This window comes from Electrona antarctica, assembly GCF_951216825.1.
Source record: "Electrona antarctica genome assembly, chromosome: 1".
Lineage (NCBI taxonomy): Eukaryota > Metazoa > Chordata > Actinopteri > Myctophiformes > Myctophidae > Electrona > Electrona antarctica.
This window is the reverse complement of record NC_136806.1, coordinates 45,353,218-45,366,594: the sequence shown is the minus strand read 5'-3', so window position 1 is coordinate 45,366,594 and position 13,377 is coordinate 45,353,218. Positions and strand designations below refer to the sequence as shown.

Below are 13,377 nucleotides of genomic sequence, written 5' to 3'. Positions count from 1 at the left end.
ATTATGTTCAAATACAATGTCCATCTATTTGCCAGAGAATCACTGTGTTTTACTTATTTATATCCATAATAATAAATATTTCCCTTACACACACACATATTTAATGTATTTGCTAAATAGTTACTGTATGTGATTGATTTCAAATCATTGAATCGTATCGCCATAATTAACCAATATCGTCCATGTATCGTATCGTCAACCATATATCGTGATACGTATCGTATCGCTGTTAAAATCGTTACACCCTTAATAGCTACTATATGCCTACCCACCATACTTTAACATTTTTTCCCTTTTTCCCTTTGAAAGCCGTTTAGAGTAAATGACATGTTGCCACCAGGGAGGTTGGAGAAGGCAGAGGGAGAAGGCAGAGCTTTCTAATATAATTAGAATAGACACGGTACATGTGTCTGTGTGTGTTGCCGCTTCTCATTAAAGCGAGGTATGGGCCAGTGAGCCGGCTAAGGGGAACAGATAGAGAGCATGTGGTGTTGCATCTTACTCCTACGCCATGAACCCAGCCGCTTGTGTCTCTCATCCCACATTCTTCCTCTCAGCAGTCACATCTTTTTTTTTTTAGACTGCAGGCAAATCCGATTTGTTTCTCAAATACGATCTTTAGTCGACATTCGACAGTGTCTGTCCACACTGTGATTGATGAGATCAGATGTGTGTGTTCAGAGCAGACATGCTCCAAGGTTTCGCTGTTCAGTGCACTGTCTACACTTGTGTGTACACTACAGAATACACATACAAATGCACGTAGACATTTACTTCAGGCATTTACACACACAGGACATATACACAGAATATGTATCTGCATGCACATGCACAGACACATTCTAATAATTGATGACATTTCCAATAACAAACAACACAGAGATTGCATGTGCACATAGCACATTTGATCAAGCATACAAGCACACTTGATTACACACTGTTACATGCTCACACCCTTGCATGCACGTACGCACGCACAATCAGAATAATAATTAAAACAAAACCATCTATACTTTTAGTTGACTGGGGTCGGGTTCTTTACTTGGTCCAATCTTTTTTTCTTCACCAAATCTTTTGGCTAATCTACAAGCTCACAACGTCTAGCAACGGCATCTATTGTGAGCTTTGTAGAACTGCTATTTACGGCGAATGTTCACTCCACAATAGGGAGGATAGTTAAGATGTCAGATAAGAGACGACTGATGGCCATTTCTCTATTGAACCAATTTAAAAATATCGGATAGTTATTCTAAATAACTGTATACTATAAACAAATGAATAAATAACACAGTAGCGTGTAAAAAAGCACTAAAGCGGTCCTGCTCTATACAAGATACAGTATAGTAGAGTAGATACAATGTAGCCTTCGTGCAAAACGAAGGCTTGCAATGGATTCAGAATCATGAAAACCCGCTAGTTTGACCCGTCCCATGCTGCTTAAAGCATTAAACGGCAATGAGATGCGACGCGGGGGGAGGGCCGGCAGCTGCCGGAGTAGGTGGATGGATTATGACAGCTCCGTTCCGCTGCACTGTCGGTCCGTTCGGCAGCCGCGCTCCAGACGGCGCAACTGCCGCTAAACTGCCGGTAACAGCCGCGGCGCTGCCGGGGGGAGGGGCGGCATCTGCCGGGGGAATTATGTCACTCCACTGCCGATCCATCTCGTGGCCGCCGCTCCACGCCGTAACTGCCTGTTAACAGCCGCAGCGCTGGCGGGAGAAGGGGCGACATCTGCCGGGGAAACTGGGCGGATTATGACACTCGACTGCCGCTTCGCTTCCGCAGCAGTGCGTTGGTTCGATATGCGCTGCGTCATGCTTGCGGTTAGGGTTAGGGTTTGGGGTAGAGTGTCGGACTGATGCCGCCGAGAAACACTACCGCCAGCCGCGGGTGTTCCGCGGCTGATGCCGCTGCCGGAAAATGGACTCGCTCTCTCCCCAAAGAAGAGCATATAGATGGATGGATTTAGATTACACTTTTTACTTGGCTGTTTGTTTTTAAGTGGTGCAACCACTTCCTTAAGTGACTATGTGTGTGTGTGGGTAGGTGGGTGGCTGGCTGGCTGGGTGGGTGTCTGGGTATGAGCACGAAAACAGCATGGTTGTTTTTCACCACCTGTTCGCAACCTAACACACACACAAACACACACGCACATATTAACTGTATATATGGTGATTTCGGGTGTGCCAGTACAGTACAGTACAGTGACAGTACAGTACAGTACAGTACAGTACAGTACAATGAAGGGTACAGTAGAGGGACCCCCACACGGTAACTCTGTCATGTCTCAACCGTTTCGGACGCGGGGCGGCTCGCCGGAATCGGGTCGGCACCCTGGGTGCGTTCCTGTGGGTCTGGAACCCCCCGGGGACCCCCACACAGAGTTGCACCACTTACTTCACACGGGTGTGATTTTTCCTTGTGGATAAGAGGGAATGATGGAAATGATTCACCTTAACTTGCATTTCCCACTTTGACTGGAGAGAAAACATACTTCTTAATTGGCATAATAATGTGATTAATTAGCTACTTGTCATTGCGCCCAGTGAGTATTACTACTGTATATATCAGGCATACATTTACAAGCATATAATAATATTATAAAAGCTTGGAGCTCAAGACCGGTGTGCGAACTATTTTTGTTCAGCACCCATAGAATTCTTTGAGATGTGAGTGCTTTCCTGCTGGATCCTATTTCTAATGCATTTACAAGCAATCTTCACAACCTCTTTGTTGTGAAGATGGAAAGGAACACATAAAACATCCAGCTGTGCAACGTAATTAGTTTTATCTTTATTAGCAGAGTATCATTACTTGAAAAACACTTCGTTTTAGGAAGGAGTTTAAGAGAGAGTTATTGGGCATGTGATTTCATTTTCCCATCACGCTCACTTTTAGCTGAACGGTCAACAATGAATCAAAGCATTTTACTGCCACATTTTATGCTGTTATGGCTTCATTTTCATGGTTTGTGGATTACTTATCTTTTAGTAGAATCTGTCTAAGCAACATTTGACATATCTTTGCTGTCTGTTGGAAAATGTATGTTGAAAACTGTGTTTTTATTTTTATTTTGTTTAGCCAATTATTATTTATTCTTTTACCTTTTTACGTTTATGTTTTACATTTTCCCCTTCCAATATAGTTGTTATGCTATATAATTCCTCCCACTGCTTGCCACTGCTGTTATACCCTACTGGCTCACCTGCCGGTGTGGAGCCCCCATAGGGAGGATGTAACACTCCATCCTACTCCTCCCATTCAACATTCCTCGCTGACAGGTGCCATCCTATAGACCAGGGGTTCTCAACGTTTTTGGCCGGGGACCCCCGAAAATGCTTTGGCAACGTCTCGGGACCCCCAATATAAATTGACTGCTACAATAACCTTAAACCATTTTGGGCGGGAACCCCTTTTGGTGTTTTAATTTAGCTATTTAAAAATAGCAGATCTACAAGCTCATAGCGCGCCACCGAGTGGCGCGCTACGAGCTTGAAGGTCTGCTATTTTTGAAAAATCGTGAAAAAAGAAATAAAAAACAATCTTTTTTTTTTTTTGAAAATAATTTGGGGACCCCCTAAAATAATTTGGCGACCCCCCGAGGGGTCGCGACCCACGGGTTGAGAACCCCTGCTATAGACTATAGACTATAGAGCGTATGTGCATGCATAAAGTGAGTAGCAAATTGAGTGGCAAAGTGAGTTTAACATCCTTTAACGTTGTTTAATGCAATCAGATAGGACTTTTCTGTTTGGATGTATGGGATGTCAAGGCCAGAAAGTAGTTTTCTGTTACTCAGTTAGGCGTTCCCGCATAACTTCCGGGTATGATGATGATGTCACACGTATATCCTCTATAGCCCATATGAATACATTATGTGCAGTGACAAAGATCCCGCCCACTCGGCTTCAGTCCCCCAACACAATTTGGTTTGTGTATAGATAGTCCAAAAGAGCTCCAATACATCCAATGTAGGTAATACTACTGTATTTAGTCAAACTCTTGTTAATACTTTTCATTGGATATTATTCATAAAACCCACAGACTTAACCACTTCCATCTACCTATTTGGGCATGTAATAATTATAGATGAAGATTTTCTAAATGTCACGGTGTGAGTCAGGTTTAGTGTAGGACCCAAATGCAGGATGAGAGGCAGAGGCAGGGAAAGTCAGGTTCAGTGGTTTATTGCAAAACAAAACAGGAGGAGCAGGCAAAATCAAAATCCAGGTACAGGCAAAGTCAAAAACGGTAGAGGCAACTAGGCACACAGGAAATACAGGGAAAACTATACTGGGAAAACTAGGGGATTGAAACATACAAGGAAACTGGTTACAAATACTCACAGGCAACATATAAACAACGAACCAGCAAGGAACTGAACAAACAGGGGAATATAAATAGACAAGGACTCACTGGACAAAGGTGAAATACAACTGACAAATCAACACAGGGATTGGCTGGGAGACTAACAAGACACAGATGGAGAAAACTAGACTAATCACAAAATAGACAAGGCAGGTACAAAACTACAGGGGCAGACAGGAAGGCACAACACAATACTACAAAATAAAAGGGTACACAAGTGTAAGGTAAAACTCTTAACTAAAAAACCCAGGAACATAAGAAAACACAGCAGAGTGACAGAACAGGTCACGGATCGTGACACTAAAACTTTAAAATAAAGAAAATACTGTCATACTGTACAATGAAGTAGGACATTCATTTCTGAAAAAGAAATATGGAGATACAAGGTTTCTACTGGCCAAAAGCAACAATACATCATGGAAATCTGTCCTTAAAAGCAGTTGTCTCAGAGTGCATGCTACATAATGGAGCCAACTGGTTAGAAATGAACAGCCACTATGTTCACGGCACTGAGATCATTTAAAGAGGAAGGGGTTATGGGAACTACCATTAGTAGATAGTATATTTTTTAATGACAAATTGTCTCTTAACCCCCTTATGGCCCTTGACGTAATTGACGTAATGAATTAAAAAAATCCTCATTACCGCTGAAGTAATTGACGTAATCGTTTAATTCCCTGTAATCGGGGGCTTAATGTAGCAAAATGTAGCAACTTTTAGCTTGTTTGGCTAACGGCCGATGTAATCTACTGCGTAATCATTGCTGCGTGAAATGCGATATTTGGGGCTTGATTAGAGCTTAATTTGACTTAGTTATTAAAATAAACGATGATAGCTTAGCATCCCGGACATCTGACATCTGAGTGCAGAAAGCTAGTGGATGTTTACGTCTGTTGAACCGGAAGTGATATCGCCAGATTCACTCTGATTGGTCAAAATCGGCATAATGGTGAAGTTACCGCCACCATCAGGACTGGGTATAATACTATAGGATTGCCATGTTAAAATGAGAAGATATAGTGTGTATGTCACAGATTTTTCTATTGGCATTAAAATGACGAATTAAACATATGAATAGTGCAGGTAGAAGGCACAATCCACTGTTAATTAGGGTGGCCATAAGCCAGTTAAGTAGCTATTGCATTTGCTGTTGGTGTCTGTGCACTGAACAGCGAAACCTTGGAGCATGTCTGCTCTGAACACACACATCTGATCTGATGACACTACTGTGGAAAATGTCATTTCTAATTTATTTGATATAATAATATCTCGCAGTCTGCGGCTTCACCCTCTGAGATCCCCATCATTATGGTTATCTTTATAGTGTTCCAAGCAGCCAAGTATAGTAGTACCTTCCTAAGAATCGATTTTGTTTTCCATGATGAATAGTACTGCTGCTGAAGAATACCATCAACTGTACTGTTGCTCTCAACTTTTTCTTTTATCAATGGAATGATCAAACACACGCACACAAACACAGACATCTACGCAATATGCTACACTGCAAAAAAAGAAGGTACCAATTACAGTAGCTGGGTTTCATAGCGGTTAAGAACACATGCTGATGAAACCGGTATCTAGTCTAACAGGATCCAGATGCTGGTGCATAATCAGACTCTAAGTGAAGGAGAAACGCTATTGAGTTGAGTGTGCTTCTTTCTTCCAGGTGGGAAATTGTGTGGCAAATGCATCCATCTCGCACGCACGCACGCACGCACGCACGCACGCACGCACGCACGCACGCACGCACGCACGCACGCACGCACGCGCACACACGCGCACACACATGCTCACACCCAAGCGTTCACAACAAAAGCGGAGGCAGCCATGCAAGGCACCCACCTGCTCATTGGGAGCAGTTGGGTGCCTTGCATGGCACCCATGGAGGTTTGTGTCCTGCTCAAGGACACATTGAGCAGTGTGGGTTCGATGCCCCCCCCCCCCCACCCCCACCCCCCACACACACACACACCACTACCCTCCTGAGCCATTGCTACCCAATAGATGCAATTCACAATAGATGTTCTGTTCTGTATACTGTATGTCATGGTTGCTATGGCACAGAGACGTGCTGCTGATGGCCAATGCCGTAACATAAGTAGATAGTAGCATACTGTATGTGGCACAGGGACAATAGGATCCCACATACAGTACAGTACGCTACAAGGCCACATTGTAAGACATACTATACAAGAGACGTAATCATATACCGGGTATTATGTACTGTAAATGGGGTAATCTACGCACACAGGCTGTGGGGGTTGAGAAAGAGTGCCAATTGGTCTAATAATCATTAAAGAAATAGCTAATCTACGGTTCATATCCACAGTATGAATTCACTGATTTAATTTGTGACCGTCTTGGCTCATCCATGGCGTGCAAGGACAGACGCAGAAAAGAAGGTTATTATGAATTCAACAAAATCCCTCCCGTGCAGCTCATCAATATTCTGCGGGTGTGGTGGATAAGAGGGTTCGGGCTTAACGAGGGGATCCACCGGATAAATGATCAAAAAACAGGACAGCCATTGTCCTTGAACTCTTAATGGCGTACTAATAGTGCAGGGTGTCAAGAGTGATTTTAACAAGAATGTTCTGAAACAAACTTCTTTTTTCATGCCTGCCTTTGGACTTAGAGGTGGAAAGCTCTCTCTCTCTCTCTCTCTCTCTCTCTCTCTCTCTCTCTCTCTCTCTCTCTCTCTCTGCCTCTTTCTTATTCCCTCTCTATCTCTCTCTCTCATCATCACATTAACAGCTCAGGCACGCCTTTCACATAATCACTAGCCTCCGTCCTTCCCCTGCAGCCTGGATGAGGGGACTCATTATAGCAGAGAGAGTGGCAGACTGAGGCCAGTGTGCATTACTGAGGTCATATTGTGTGCTGCAGACAGGAAAAGGATCAAAAACCCGTCATAAAGAAATCCATTTTTGTACTGTGGACTGGGGGACTATAGACTGAGACTGCAAGCTTAGGTAAAAAACGAAAAAAAACATATTACACATATATACAGTACTGTATACTGTACAATATCTGTACACACACACACACACACACACACACACACACACACACACACACACACACACACACACACACACACACACACACACACACACACACACACACACACACAGGAGAGGTGAAAACATACCCATTTCATATGCTGCTGTTGTTGTACTGTATATTGAGGAACCACCCAATATGCTACACTGTAGCTTGTAAAAACAATGTATAGTCTGGTTTCTTAGTGATGTGCTTTCAGTGTCGACGTTGCTGTCATTGATTCCTTCATTTTTTTGGCATCTAAGAATCTGAATTTGTGAACGTTTAATTTCATTTTTTTTTCCTGTTCAAGATGTGTTTTGAAATGGTCTTCTTATTGATTATCAAATTATATGGTTATAGGCTCACCCACAATTTCTCCCTCTGTTCTCCTTTTCGACCCTCCTCTCAAACCCAGATAAAAGCTTAAGAAAGAGGGATAACCACATAAGAGGAAGAAAAAGAAGAAGACGAAAGAGAAAAAGAGAGGGAACAGGCCATGGCTGAGGGGATGATTGCTTCTCAAAGTGGTAAGCAGTACATTTACTGACATTTTGGATGATTTGATTCCATTTCTGACACTCCCCGGGAGGAGCTAAAAGGTTTATTTATGACAGTAAGGAGAGGAACCTTAGAGAAAAACAATGGTCAGGTCAGGCTGACATAACTCCGTTCCCTACAGTATAATTTTCAGCCATCTTGAACTTCAATAAGTTGCCCGAGCAGCCACACTAATGTGAGCACATGCATCTTAGTATTCACGTTGTGCGCATGGTGAAAACAGGATTGAAAATATAATGAACAAGCCTGATTGCGTATTTATGTTTAATATATTGCTCACCAGAATTCCCTTGAATCAAAGCCTGTCATGCACCTTATCATTAAGTTATGATGAAAGCTGAAGGAACATTAACACTTTGCTAGAATGCTATTACAGCTACTCTAAGTAGTGTGATTTGTTGTGGTGATATACAGAATTAATTAAGGTACAAATATACGCAGATGGGAGCAGAAATGAAAGCATTGAAGAACCACATGGATACATTCAGTATATATTTGTGTGTGTACTACAGTGGCCCTCACACTTACGTCGCACCGCAGATCTGACCATATATGAAGATCTCTGTATCTGTCAGTCCTCGTCCCTTTTGTGACAGATATATACTGTATGGAGTTGACTCACATTGAGGTTTGACCATAACACACTCCATATTTGGGTGTAGCTGCATTGGAATCTCCTTATGTAGTTATGGCTATGACATGTAGTTGCGTGATGACGTAGTCCGCCGGCCCGCCAGTACTCCCATAAGGCAATTTAAATATAATAGGACGCACGCACGCACGCACGCACGCACGCACGCACGCACGCACGCACGCACGCACGCGTGTCTTGTAGTTATTCAGGCTTATTCCGACAGAGCACCGAAATCTGACATTACTTCCGCTAGAGGGCGCTATCCCCCATGGGTCGCGCCGTTATTTTTGAGCGGTGCTAACTGCTCCAATATGTATGTGACTTGGTGTTTGTATTGGGATTCCCATAGGCAAATCTTAGATCATATAAGAACTGTGTTCCAGAAATTAACATGAGTCCCGATGATTTCACTCATAATGGATATAGTACTACTAATTTATCCAAAGAGTAAGATTCAAACACAGACGTTATCAAATGTAACTCAATATCATAAACGACACAGAGTCACATACAGTACATATACCTGACAGAATCTCTGGGGACAGAATCGCTGGGGTGGATTGTTTATTTTTGGAACACAGTTCTTATGACGATCTAAGATTTGCCTATGGGAATTCCAATACAGGGGTAGTGGGAGTGACGTCAGGTCTTCGCTACGCTATTGTTCTCTCTCTCTCTCTCTCTCTCTCTCTCTCTCTCTCTCTCTCTCTCTCTCTCTCTCTCTCTCTCTCTCTCTCTCTCTCTCTCTCTCTCTCTCTCTCTCTCTCTCTCTCAGCTATGTAAGACACCAGGTATATTCGGTGCTGAACCTACAGTACCATCATCCACTTCATTTTATTGGCCTCATTATTCCCCAGTGGCTTCCTCTCTGACCCCTGACACACAACTCACTGTAGGTGAATACATGTATTACTTTAGCAGGTCAAACTACCAGGGTCCCAACTGAGAGCAAAGTCTTATCATGTTGTCATCCTGTGATTTCCTATAGCCCAAAGAGCATAGACTGAATGTATTGAGCTGATGCCGCCATAAAGCCATTCGCCAGCAGTAACCCAAAACTGCTTCTAAAGAAAGCCTTTATGTTTAGAGGTTGTCAGTCACAATGAATACATGGATCTTTATTTAGCATGTGGTTTAGATTGACATCTCTGCTTGGAATATCTCATATCACCTCCCATGGGTATTCCATCCACAGGGGTTCCCCACCTACCCCAGCCCCCCCCCCCCCCCCCCCCCCCCCACGCACGCACGCACGCACGCACGCACGCACGCACGCACACATTTCTAGCATTATGCGCCCTATAGTGTAAGAGCAACTGTAATTGGTTGACGATTTACGCACAGTGCTACGTGCGTTGCAATACTTGGACACGATTAATTTGCATATAGGTTCAGATATCCAGACCACGATAGCGATGCTGAATAATGATGATAGCTGAGGTAGAGCAGAGCACCAAGCAAAGAGATGCCAGCTCTTTCATTGGCTAGGTCCGTCAAGGTGAGATTTATGATTAATTTGTCATTTTACTTTTCAAATCCATTTCTGTTTAATTATTTAATGATCACTTGATATGAGAGCACCATGTGAAATGAACATGACAGTTTGTTCCATCATGATTGCATTTCATACTGAAGATGTATAGCCATCGAACAAGTCCACCATTTCCTTCTTGTCAATCATCTTAACGAAAGGTCTGGTAGCTGTTTGACTCACTGCATGGTGTTTCGCATTCCAATGCACACATTTGATTCTACTGTGCAAAATCAAGGATTATACAAGAAGAGGGTGGATGCAGGGCAACATGTATGAAGGGAGACAATAGCTGCCTACCACATTAACATGCCAATGTTAATGTGGTTAGCAGGTCGTCCTATGATCCATGGGTCGGCGGTTCGAATCCCGGCTCCTCCTGTCTACATGTCGAAGTGTCCTTGGGCAAGACACTGAACCCCAAATTGCTCCCGATGTGCTGGTTGGTACCTTGCATGGCTTCCGCCGCAATCGGTGTATGAATGGGTGAATGTAATGCACAATCTATGTAAAGCGCCTTGGATAAAGGCGCTATATAAATGCACCATTTAATAATAATTTAAAGTAAATCAGTCATTGTGGCGTTGAACAGTCGAGGCCTATAGAACGGTACGTGCTTTGTCAGGCGTGTTCAGATGAGCTGCAACTCCATCTCTCATCTAACATATCATCCTGATACAGTTTTAATTAACAAGCCAAACTCCACTTGTCTCTCCCCTCCCAATAGCCGACCTGTCATGAAATTGTGTGTGTTTTGAGTGGCTGCACATTTGCACAACAAGAGCGAGAGAAAGCGACGGCGAAGCAGCCGAGGTGATGTGTGAAGTGATGTGCAGGTTGAAGGCAGATAGTGTCATTTCCCTCAGTATCACTGTTAAATCTTAATCTCCCGGCCCCTCGTGGGAGGAGCCAGCCAAGCATGGGATTGTATTTTGCATCTAAATCAAGACACCCTGTTTTCTACAGAGAGGACTTTACTATTAAGACAAAGTTTGATGCACCTATTTAAAAGGCCCCACTGCGTGGGGGCATATCATCCCACTGCTTCTGCTGATGTTTGCGTAAGCAAAATTTCAAATTATGCCACCCCATAAACTGTAACATCTCTAATCAGTAAAAATGAACAGTAGTGCCCGAGGGAATACAAGGCGCTGTGCACTTTCTTTCAGTGGGTTGCATCAGGAATGGTGAATTTGTTGCTGCCACTGAACGACAAAGGATGTCTGTCATTGTAAATGATAATCAATATGCATCTTTTTCATCCTCTGCCATTGACAGAACGACATAGCTTAACTACTGACGAGTACTGTACTCTGCTGTAAATGAAGATCGTATTGATTGTGTTGACTAACATTGGAATGGAGGTAATCATTCCTTGCCTAATTCCTCTAATTCTTCATGTGTTCAAATTGCGAGCCTCCCAAACACCTCGGCTCACACAGACCTATCCATTTCCAATCCCCAGTGATTGAAAAAAATCATATTCTTTGTACTCTGTGGTAACATTTTCAAGAACAGTTTCTTAAGAGTGACTTTATTAGACAAGAGTGCATTTTTCAGGGTTGTTTGACAGCATAGCTGACAACAATGGAAACTATTTATGGTGGTGGCACTGGTAATGGAAAATTACTTTGTTAAGCATGTATTACGAATAATTAGGACAATGTAGAAAGAGATTAAGCATTGGCATTATGAGTGCATCTAAAACTACTACTATTATTGTCATAATCAATTCATCTTATTTATTTATTTGTCTTCATTTTTTGATTAATGTATGCAATTATTTAGGCCAAGCTACTGTAAACAAATGCACGCACGCACGCACGCACGCACGCACGCACGCACGCACGCACACACACTATTTTTACAAAGTGGTATAGAACACAGGCCCCCACACTGCAAGACAACTGCCATTATCTTGGTCTGCTTGCCTTTCATCCAATTAGTGTACTTGTACTTCATTATTTAATGAGTGGGATGCATTTACTATTGAGATAATGGTAATTGAGCAGTGTGATGGGAAGTGTTTTGGCGATAAATATAAATGTTGGTACACTTTCAAATCCAATTTGTGGTCATACAGAAGCTAACTGCCAACTTACAAAAATCCTAAACAAATATTTTCAGATACCTAAATGATTTTACTTAATCAAGAGGACTGTTTTACTGTATCATGCTGATGGACTTACACAATTACTACTACTAACTTTAAATATTAACATGGTTATTAAAAATTCCACTGACTATTTCCCATAAAAAACCTAGCATTCAATGCAATTAGCATTCAGCTTAGGGAAATGACAGTTTCTGTCAATGGCATGGTTGGTGGTCAGATGAGTGGGCCATGTGCATTTCAGAGCGTTTCTTTTAATGATCAATCAATTGTGCACTGGCTTGGATCAGGGCAACCAATGACAAGACAAAAGTTTCAAAAGACAAAATACCATGACATTTAATTTATTTTGACAACTTGTAAAACGACTGGTTTAATCAACACATATACGTAATCCACCAGGGCTTTGTATCACTACTTCCTGCCTCAGTGGGAAATGGCCTGTGCACCCCTGCCACCCCACAGACTCCACGCATCTACCTCCACCCACTGTCTCAGTGGGAAATGGCCTGTGCACCCCTGCCACCCCACAGACTCCATGCCTCTACCTCCACCCACTGTCTCAGCTGGATACCTAGCGGAACTGTCGGCCAGAAACCTTGTATGTCCATATTTAAACGTTTTATGGTTTCCTTCCGCAAATGAGTGAAAGTGGTTATGTCTGTCTGTCTGGTTTTATAAATATTGAACCAATGAAAAGTATTGACAAGATCTTGTGAATAAGTAATAACGTAGATTCCATTGGAACACAGGTTCATTTTTCCATTTCCTGCAAAGCAAAGTAATAGACATACAAGGGCTGTGTTCGGAAATTCGCACTGAGTGCACTGGTGTGCCCTCTTCTCGTTCATTTATTCACTGCACTGGGTGCGTTGTTGTTTGAAAATCTGGTGCGCTGTTCCCCGGGTGTGCCGAGTGCCCGCACTGACCGACCATACTCAGAAGTTGTGGTCGTTCAATGTGACTGCGTCACTGCAGTGTTTTGAGCGCTCCCCGGGGACGAAAGCTAAGCTATCAAGGCAAGCATTTTATACATCACCATCATAGGAGGCCTTCGCTATGTTTCACCAGTTTCAATTGAAACGGGCCTCCACTCTCAGGGGGGCATCCTAACTCCGACTGACAGTC

General features: G+C 42.9%; 1 protein-coding gene across 3 annotated transcripts in view; it reads left to right on the top strand.

Moving 5' to 3' along the window:
• lingo2 (leucine rich repeat and Ig domain containing 2) overlaps positions 1-13,377 on the top strand; it is a 540,448-nt gene that overhangs the window by 394,308 nt on the left and 132,763 nt on the right. For all 3 annotated transcript variants that reach the window (XM_079499246.1, XM_079499245.1, XM_079499247.1), the window contains one exon: positions 7,829-7,940. The gene's annotated coding sequence lies outside the window, so the exon portion shown is untranslated. The remainder of the gene's footprint in view (positions 1-7,828; positions 7,941-13,377) is intronic.